The sequence below is a fragment of the Meles meles genome, chromosome 6, assembly GCF_922984935.1.
Source record: "Meles meles chromosome 6, mMelMel3.1 paternal haplotype, whole genome shotgun sequence".
In the NCBI taxonomy this organism is placed as follows: Eukaryota; Metazoa; Chordata; class Mammalia; order Carnivora; family Mustelidae; genus Meles; species Meles meles.
Window position 1 is genome coordinate 128420325 of NC_060071.1, and position 11071 is coordinate 128431395.

The window sequence follows — 11071 nt, forward strand, 5'->3', positions numbered from 1 at the left end:
AGTGCACAAGTAGGGGAGAAGCAGGCTCTCTGTTAAGCCAGGAGCCCAATGTGGACTTGATCCCAGGACCCTGGGATCATGACCTGAGCCAAAGGCAACTGCTTAACTGAGCCATGCAGGTATTCCAAGTGTCATGTTTCTGCATAAATTTGTTCCTATTGTTTTATAAATGCTATCAGCAGAGAATTAGTAATCATAGAAATAAATAGAAGTGATAATAGTTTTCTTCTATCAAATTTACTCATTTAAAAAAGTCTTTCTGAGATATTGCTGCAAATTAAAACATGATATATTATTAAAAGTTATCTGCATTGATTCATTAGCTTACAACTCAGTTAGGTCTTCTCTCAATGAAAACAAAGATTGTAAACTACCTCCCTTGAAAAAAGTATTTGTTACCAAGGAATTGGCATTTTACGTCTTCGGTTCCAAGAATTATGCCATGTTTTTTATCTGAATCCCAAACAAATGGCCATTAATCTTTCACTTAGAGGCACCAGGTTTTATATAATGTCCCTGGAAAGAATTGAAAAAAATTAATGTTAATGTTTCTAAGATTTTCAACATAAATATTTTTAAATTATCAAAGGCTTTAAATATAGAACTAAAAATAGAAAGTGTAGAAATACAGAAATATAGAATTAGAAATATAGATATATAAATATAAGTAAGTATGAGTATAAACATAATTTATCCAAGACAAGAAATGCCCTGTGGGAATTAAAATATGCATAGAATGTTAAAATATATATATAGAAATTAAAACTTGACAAAAATCCCCCAAAACAATGGAAGTGTGTTAAGAGTTTGGTAATCTCAAACATTGTATTTCAAAGTTGTTGTTTTCCTCATTTTATATAGGAGAGACTGAGGACCAGTTAAAGTAATTTCTTCAAAGACAGTCAAGAATCAACATCAAGGCTTTTTGTCATTAAAAGTCATGATCTAGCCTTGACTTTTTGTAAAATTAACATCTGCCAACCTTCCCATCATCCCTGCCTTCCCTGATTATTATGTTATTATGAGTCTTATTTCTGCTCATTAGCATTACTTCCATGAGATAATGAAATTTCTCATTCTAGATTTTTCAAATTAAATTCGAATATTGACACATATGTAAGAAAGATGAGAAAATGGGTCCACTCAAACTTCTTCCCACATCACTGCTGTCTTTATGTTTGCTTGGCAGATGTCTTCTGGGAAAACAAATACAAATATATCAAATATAGTTGTAGGTATGTCTCCATTTCTAGTGCAGATTTACTAACATACTTTTGAAAAACATTAGTTGTTCATTCTTCCACTCTTGTTTCAATGGCATTATTATCCATTCCCAGATTGCTAGAGAAATGATCTGTTCACTGCCTTTTCTACTAAATGACTGCAAAACATAACTGAGAAGTAATAAATAGCCACATACCAAGTAATAAATGGCTTGTTTTCAAAACAAGATTCTGATTACTAGGATTAAAAAGAAGTGAATGTAAAATTAAAGCAGAAAACTTTTGAAATCAATTGAGAGATGTGGTAGTATCATGTGGCTTGATAAAATTAAATGCAGGTTTTCTTATTTTCAATTAAAATGGCATGATTCTTGGAAACATCTACTTAGTGTATTGCATACGATCATTTTTTTAATTCTTATTTATAATTTTCTTTCAAAACAAAAAAAATAATTTTGAGATGATTTAAACTATTTGTTTTTATCATCCTACACTCCAGGAAATATATGACTCTGCAATTACTAATTACAGACACAAAATAAAATATTTGCTTGTCACTTATTAGTAATTACTTATAGTTGATGAACGTGCCTTGGAATTTACAGTACTTCAAAATTGCTGTCACAGAGTAGAACAGGGAAATTAATTTTAGTTACTAATGCACACCTCAACTGAACCTCAGACCAAGAGCTGTGGGACACATAAATATGATAAATACATCTGCAGTCTATTCCAAAGGCATCAAATAAAACCAATCATGGTTATGATCCTTGCAAGTGCTTTGTTCTTCTTTCAGTAGCAGTCAGAATTGTTGAACTTGAAAATATTTGGTACTGAGATTGAAAGGTAGCCTGAGGCCAGATCGGGCTTCGCAGAATAAACAGTGTTGCAATGGTTGTCTTAATGTCAGTGCTGGTATTTGAGAAAAGGAATTTTGAAGGTAAAATGAGCTCTAGAGTTCAGGCTTCTCCCATTTCAGTAAAGTGCTCCTTTCTCTGTAATCTACCACCACTTCTCCATCTCCTGACTGACTGTATGGCCTTGTCAAGGTCACTGTACATTTTCAATCTATGTTTCTTCCATTGAATAAATATGAAGTGAGACCCATTGCCTTCAAATGTCAAATGCCATTTCAGATCTGAATGGCATGCATCTGTAAGAATTCCTCTTTCAACACAAGTTATTGAGTGCCCTTTTGTTGACCCAGGGACGAATCACTTAATGATCAAAATGACTCTTTACCAATTACTTGCTGACCATAATTACCTTGGAAACTTCTCTCTAATAAGCTAAAAACCAAGAATGAACAAACAAAAAAACAAACCAAACTCCAAAACAGATCCTAAAAGGGTCATTCATGGACTCCTTTTTCCTTCACTTAGATGTGTCTGCTGTACTCTCCCCAGTGGTAACTGAAATGAAACCCAGCGCTCTAGCAAACACTGGAAGAAGGAAGCCCAACTAAAGCAGAAAGGGTTTTCAGAGAAACATATTCTCTTGTGGATAAGCTTCCACTTAACCCAGCTAGCTTTCATTTGATGGACGAAATTGAAGACAGGGAAAGCAGAACTGTGAGCCACTGATGAGCCTCTTGATCAGGCTCCCAACCACCTTCTTCATTGTTCTTCAGTGACAGACCCTTTCACACTACTTCTGTGAGACGTTCCTCAGAAAGGGCAGAATTCCCAAAGAACCAACCCACCAGTTCTTAATAGGAGCTTTTGTCTTCTCTTTTCCCTCCTTATGCTCCTTCTAAAGGGCACACTTGCTTGTACTTACTTTGTTATACCATCACCTGCCACTTGAAGGGTTGGGAGAATGGCTTCAAACCAAGGACTTCCCAAGTGTAGCTTTAGAGGGAGAAAATAGATTAAATTAGAAAAATCTGAAAACCTTCAAGAGAGAATTTAGATGAAGTTTACCGAGTTGAAGGAGCTATTTCAGGACAAATGCTTGTTGGATGCTTGTTGCTTGGCAAATACAAAGCTACAAAGAAGGTTAGTATATATGAAGTCCAATGGATTCTTTTGCTGTAAGTGGCTCTGACTCTCTTAACTGCTTTTATTCTTTAGAGATAAGAACTACCTTATTTTACACATGATAATTGTTTTCCTTAATAAGAATATAATTTCAATCTATAATTATAATTTTAAATTCAAATTCAAAGCATTCCTAATAAAAATAAGAATAATAAAAAATATCATTTTGAAGTGTTTATAACATACTTCCTGATATAAAGTGAATTTAAGTCAAAGACTTAACTCCTTAATGAAGGAAACAGAGAAAGAAACAGAACTGAGAAGTGAGTAGGCACTTTTAAAAAATGATGAAATAAGATTACTAAATTAGATATAATTTATTAGTTAGATATAAATTATAAGTTATGGTCCTGAAGGGCAAGAAAATTATAACCTCTTGGGTGACTTTCCCAATCAAAAGTAATTTGCATCCTCATGCTAATATGTAACTTAACAGAATTTGGGGGCTCTGACGAATAGGAAATAGAAGGTCAAACAAAAATATATTGTTCCTAGGTCTTTTGAACAATGCTCCAAGATGAGGCTGAAACTCATACAGGTTTTTTTAGGTCTTATTTTCAAGTTTTGGATAATTTTTCTTAGCACCTGCACTACTGTTATTATATAATTTCCTCCTTATAAAAAGTAAACGAAAAGAAGGAAAGAAAGAAACACACACACATAGAGAAAAAAAAGAAAGAAAAAAAGAAAGAGAAAGTGAAAGAAAAAGTATTTATTTTTTAATATTTTTTAAAAATATTTATCATTGCCAGTTGCATTGCTTTCTTTTAAATATATATCAATTGTCTCTGCACTCAGTAGAATTTTAGTTATATACTCAAATGTTCTGCAATATACAGTTGAAATAATGTTCTATAAATATCTTATTCAATTTATGGGCTCTGTCTTGTTTTATGAATTTACCAGCCATTGTTCTCATGAATGAGAATACTCTGTAATTGGAAATGTCATAAGACCATAGGAAAGTAAATTTTTTTCTTCCAAAATATTTTGGTGGGAATAAAGAAAGATAGAAACAATATAATATGACAAACTACACTAGTATAAAATGAAAGAAAATAATTACAAATAATAACTGATTATCAGTCATTTAAAGTATTCTGTTGAATTTTCAAAGTGAGAATGAATAAAGAAATGTTCTGCATCAAATGGATTGGGTAATAATTTGCCTGGTTGTTTTGAAAGGGCTGATTTCCATATCATTCTGTATTGATTTAGTTGACAATTAGATCAAGCATAGACTCCTTTGCAACATACAATTGCATATGTCCTCTCATAAATTAATTTGTTAACCTGGTGACATTAACTTCTCTCCCAACAGTATTGTGTCTCATTTAAGGATGGCAAAAATCAGTGCTTTTTTAAAAGGAGGTTTATACACATTAACTCTTTCTCTTTGATATTTACTGCTTGTGTTCTCAAAAAGAAAATGATCACAAAGCATTGTTGGAATAAAGGCACAGAGATATTTTGAAGTCAGTGCCAAAATGCTTTTCAATTAGCAATAATCGCGCCTCGGATAAACCTCATTGGCTACGATACTGCCACTGCGCAAAGCTCCAAAATGCTTTTCAATTGTCATGTTTTGACTTCATGAAAGACTTTGGATTCAGTAAAAAATTAGGAATTTCACAAGAGCCATTGAAGTGCATCACAAAAAGAAGATATGCCGTAGGTATAAATCCAAGTACTTAGTTTCAGGGAAATTAGTGGGGTTTAAGTTGATTTGCTTCCCGCCAAAGAGCTATGACTTTTTCTTGACTAGGTCTCAAGAATATTCTATATCACTGCGTACTTCCTTCTGCAGTCAGTGAGGAAAGTGACTAGCCGAGTGGGTGCAGTTACAAGGCTTAAAGAGAAAAATAAACTTGATGCTAGAAAAACATGGCAGACCAGTCTTTGTTCAGTGTGTTTTAGTAGATCCTAGCCCAAACATTTTCCATGCTTTTTCTCCTTCAGTTCTGAATTGCCCTATGAGGGGAGCTCATCATCCACATTTTTATAGGTTTGAAAATTGAGATGTAGATGTTCATTTAATATTCCCAATATCACACAGCTAGTGAGTTCTAAAGCTGGGATTTGAACATATTTAAGCCAACTTCAGAGGTCACCGACAAATATTCTACATTGCCTTTACTGAATTGAATGACCCATGTAGTAGTTTGGTTAAGTAAGAATTAAGTCTTTGATTCTGAGAAACAATAAAATCCTTTTGGCTTTTTTCCCCTTCATGTGAAAAATAAGAATTTTAAAATCAGTAGTACAGAAGATACCTTTTTCTTCTATGATTCTAGGTCATGTCCTGTGCTATTTTTCCAAAGGGAAAAAAAAAAACACACATTTTCCAACCTTACTTAAAATTGAAGATGCTATCCTTATACAGATTTTTTATGCTTAGTATGATTAGTTCTTTGTTTTTTTTTATGTTATTTATTCATTTTAGACAGAGAGAGAAAGCAAAAGTGGAAGGAGTGGAGGAGGAGGGAGAAAGAATCTGAACCAGAGTCCTCACTGAGCACAGAGCTTAATGCAGGGCTCAATCCCAGATTGTGGGCTCAATCCCACAATCACTGCCAGATTGTGACCTAAACTAAAATCAAGAGTCTGATGCTCAACCAACTGAGCCACCCAGGTGCACTGATTATTCTTTTATAACGTGAAAAACATATGGACTCCTACATGACTTTTCTCTTAGAATTCACTGATTAATTACATAGCACTATATTTCATTCAGAAATACTTATAAATGATTTCGTATCTTGAATTCAGAATGTCATCTACATATATTTGAAAGTTTAAAATATTGATCTACATTGGTTTTAGTGATTCACTCAAAAATCATTGTTTGATATAGAAATGAATTCATAAATTCACTGTATTCAATCTTCAGTCATCTGGGCAATGGCCTATAGGTTAGGAATCACTGATACAGAAATTGGGTTATAAAAACTCTAGAGCAGATGTGTAATTTTTTTCTGAATGTTTTGAAATAAATTGTTTTGTGGTATTTAATATGCAGAATCAGATTATAACTGCACCCTCACTGGGTGGATATAACAGATAATCACATGTCATTTGCACTTTATTCTAAAGTTCTCACAGTAGTTTCATGGTCTGGAGAGTGTATTAGTTTCCTAGAGCTGCCATAACAAAGTTAATAGACTGAATGGCTAAACAACAAAAATTATTTTTTTTCCCCCACAATTCTGGAGGCTAGAACTTCAAGATCAAAAGCATGGGCAGAGTCAGGTTTTTTGTTTGTTTGTTTGTTTGTTTGAGTTCTCTCTTCTTGACTTGTAAATGGCTTTCCTCTATGTCTTAAATTCCTTTAATAAGGACTCTAATCAGATTGGATTAGGCCCACTCTAATGACCTCATGCAACCTTAATTACGCTTTTAAAGACCATTTCTCCAAACGGAGTCACTTTCTGAGGTACTGAGGGTTAGGACATCAAAACATGAATTATTTGCAGGGGGACCAAATTTAGCCATAAATAACCCATATTTTGGGGGATTGAGGCTGAAACCTTTATTCAATTAAGTACATCCTACTTATTAAGATACCTTTATTTTTTTAAAAAAGATTTACTTATTTTACAGAGAGAGATCACTAGTAGGCAAAGAGGCAGGCAGAGAGAGAGAGGGGGGAAGCAGGCTCCCTGCCAAGCAGAGAGCCTGATTCGAGGCTTGATCCCAGGACCCTGGGATCATGACCTGAGCCGAAGGCAGAGCCTTTAACCCACTGAGCCACCAAGGCACTCCTAAGATATGTTTAACTATGCTTTCTAAATAACATTTACAGACTATATTATCTTATTTTAATTTATCTTCACAAAAAGAAAACTATGCTAAAACACTTATTGCAAAGAAACCAGAGAATACAAATAATAATATAATGCAAACTAAAGTAAAAAAAAACAAATCAGTTGACAAATTCTTAAAGAGCATTTTCTCAGTTACATAATGAGGTAAAATCAATGATGATATGGAGAGGTACAAGGATAACTCAAGGTTTTCTTTCTCCTATTACTGAATTACTCTCTGCTCAATCATTTTCTCTTTGCTCTACCCACATTCAGTTCAGTACTTTGTTGGAGAAATGAGCAAGAATGAAACTAGCATTATCCATGGGAGTGTGTGAGAAAAACCTTTGCTGAAGTTGATCTGGGAAAAAGGTGTAGTAGGAGTTCCTAAAACTGCCATCAATCTTGATGATTCACTACAAGCATTCACAGAACTCAGACATTTTTATATTCATAGTTACAGTTTATTACAAGAAAGAATACAGACAAAATGAGCAAAGGGAAAGGACACTGGGGAAAAATCCAGAGAAAACCAGGCATAAGCTTCTAGGGGTCCCTCCCAGTGAAGTAGCACAGAATGAGCTTAATTCTTCCAGCAATGATGTGTGGCAACAAGTACAAAGTGTCGCCAACCAGGGAAGTTCAACTGAGCCTGGTTTTCTAAATCATTGGGGTCAGTCCCAATCATGTAGTCTTACAGTGCCTATGTGACTGACTCTAGTTACTGAAGCCCCAGACCCCCAGATTGAAAGCAGGTGTTCACCATAAATAACATTATTAGTATAAACTATTTGGATAAACTGGTACAGTATGTCACAAGGCCTCAGGCATACACAAACAGCCTTATGAAACAGAACATTCAAAGAGCTCAGTTATAGTCATTAAAATAAGCCTTTCTGGGCAACTTTGAGAGGTAGGGTAACACAGTCTTGCTGAGTTAACCCCTTCCGTATTCCAGAGAATTAATGCAAGTGACAGTCCTAGCTATTATTTAGTGTGAATCAGGAAAAGTGAATGAAGTGATCATTTAGAAAACTGAGTCAAGTCTATAAATAAAAATAAACAAAAGTCAAAGACTGAAAACTAAGAACACAGCAAAAATCCAGTGAAGAAAGTTTTAATGAAGGAATGAAAAAAAAAAAAAAAAGAAGAAGAAATGAGAATATTCTAAAGAGCATTATTACCTGATACCAGTTGTATGACTTTAGGAATGTGTGAAATGGCTTATAGGAATCACCTAACAATGCAAATAATTTTTTAGACCAAACCTCTAGTGATTTACCGCAGTATCTCTAAGCTAAAGTGAACAGCTCTAGATCTCTGTGTGAGTATAGGTAGATATTTACACTCACAAAATTTATAATATATAAGTACATACCATCTCAAAATATTTCTCACCCTGACCTAATTCTTGTTCAGTGATTCAAATAATTAGCAAATTTCAACTTAGAACTTTCTCATGGAGAAATTACTATGCCAAATGTGGCCTTGTATTTACTTATGGCTTAGTTAAATTACATTTGGATTCTTTGTTGTTTGTTTTTTCTAAGATTTTATTTATTTATTTGAGCAAGAGAGAACACTGAGAGTGGTGGGGAGGGGCAGAGGGAGAGGGAGATGGAGATTCCCTGCTGACCAGGGAGCCTGACATGGAGCTCAGTCGTGGGCTGGGCTCTGTCCCAGGACCCTGAGATCATGACCTGAGCTGAAGGCAGAAGCTTATCAGTCTGAGCCAACCAGCTGCCCCTGGATTCTTTACTGTAATATCATTGTCACTGGTGAGAGAAGTATCCTATGACCAAGGTCACCTGGACTCATACGGAGGATATAATCAAGACTAACACTACTAATTCTATAGCGTTAAACTCTCATCATCTCTCTGGATCCCATCTCTGCTTAAGTGAGTAGAGTGCATAGTATCTATCATTATTTCAGTGTGAGTTTCTTTTTTTTCCTTCTTTTCCTTTCATTTACAGGTACACTTATTCCTCCAGAATGTTAGTATTTAACTGCTTGAGGCCTTTCAGTAGCTATTATTCAAAAAACACATCGTGCTTCATCTTTATATTTCCTTGATGTTTAGTAAACTGTTAGGTGAAGAGCCTGGGATTCAATTATTAGGTGTCAAATCAGCTCAGTTTTATCCATGATAACACACGAAGTTTTTAAAGTACCTAGTCCTTCAGGCAATGAATCTTTTGAAACTGAGGGAAAATCTTCTACAGTTGGCATTGCAGAAGGCATTTAATGAGGTTTGAGATAACCATATTAGGCAGTACTATACAATAGTTTCTCACATCAGAATTTTTGATAAATGATACAGGGATGTCTTAGATGAAAAGGTAAACAGTGTTATTTCTTTGGAGGAATATATACTCTCAACAGGGAAGTTTGGGCTTTTCTGTTGTGACAATAAAATTTAATTCTATGACAAATGCTTTTCTCATTTCTGGAAGCAGTTTAGTAAATAAACATTGAGCTAAAGCATAAAATATAATTAGAAATATACAAAAACCATAAGTGTCAGGCTTAATGAATTTTTCCAAAGGTGAAAAAAACCCGTGTAACCAACACCCAGGTCAAGAAATGGAAGGTTACCAAAAAAAGAAAAAAGAAATGGAAGGTTACCAAGGATCAGGAAACTTACCATGAATCAGTAAGGGCTCACTTAAGGAAGTAGACTTACTATCAGAAATAAGTAAATAAAGAACTTTTTGTGAGATTATATTTTACAAATGTGGGTGGGAGGAGCTGGGAAAATGAAGGTTTGGAATGAAAAGTCAGAGGATAATAGAACAAGTTATTAGTCAACCTGTCTAAGACATGAATAAGATTAAAAAAAAAATCAACATCTGCTGCTGCTAAAACATGACTATGAGTGGGGAGCATGAAAAGGGGCTTCGGAGATGCTCTTGCTCTAATGCAGCTACCACCATATGCTCGATGGCCGGGTATCTGGTGGTGGGTCCAGAGTCTCTGCTGGTCATCAGGGATAACAGTCAGCAAGATGAGCTAAATGTAGAGTAGATGAGAAAAAATGTAGTTTAGGACCTGCAGCACCACTGTGTCCCCATATCTAACTGTGACAACTTTCTAAGAATAATGACGGTTTTTTGGTATTCAACCTCATCTTTTGTTTAATCTTAATTTGGAATCTTACAGAAAGGGAATGAAAATATAATTATATAGTTTAATCAAGTTGACCTGGTACAATTCAACAAATGAGTATCTTAGACGATCGCTCTACCCACTTGGCCCGTAGCCCCATCCAGTCACGATACCTCCTGTGGGTAACTACTCTGTTAACTTCTAAGAGATAGTGTGTCTGGGTGCACTTTATGTGAATGAAGGTATAACATGTACATTTGTGTCTGGTTCCTTTTTCTCAATGTCAACTTTCATGAGAGTTATCTCTGTTCTTGTGTATGATCGCAATTAATTTATTCTCATAGATGTGCCCTATTCCATTGCATGAATAGGTCACAAGATATTTCCTATTTTCTTTTAAAGATTTTATTTATTTATTTGACAGATAGAGATCACAAGTAGGGAGAGAGGCAGGCAGAGAGAGAGAGAGGAGGAAGCAGGCTCCCCGCCAAGCAGAGAGCCCGAGGTGGGGCTCGATCCCAGGACCCTGAGATCATGACCTGAGCGAAAGGCAGAGGCCTTAACCCACTGAGCCACCCAGGCGCCCCGATATTTCCTATTTTAATAATAGTGAACATAAGTTTATGTTTTGAAACTATTGCTAACAGTAATGATATGAATATTCATATGTAGAGAGAAACAGTTGTACATAATTGTTTGGCATATACTTAAGAATGGAATTGTTAGGACAAGAGATATGTTTATGTATAGTTTTACTAACGGAGTAGTTTTACACAGTGAGTAGTTAATTAGCCTCTCAAAACACCTTTCTAGTTTACAGATGATGATAATAATATTTCAAATCTAGTAAGATTACTGTGAAGTTGAAGTCATAGAGTTCATGTAAAAACACCCATGT

General features: G+C 34.9%; 1 pseudogene; it reads right to left on the bottom strand.

Annotated features, from left to right (window-relative positions):
• Positions 1-4590: 4590 nt before the first annotated feature.
• On the bottom strand, positions 4591-4821 carry LOC123945254 (annotated as a pseudogene).
• Between the last annotated feature and the right edge of the window lie 6250 nt (positions 4822-11071).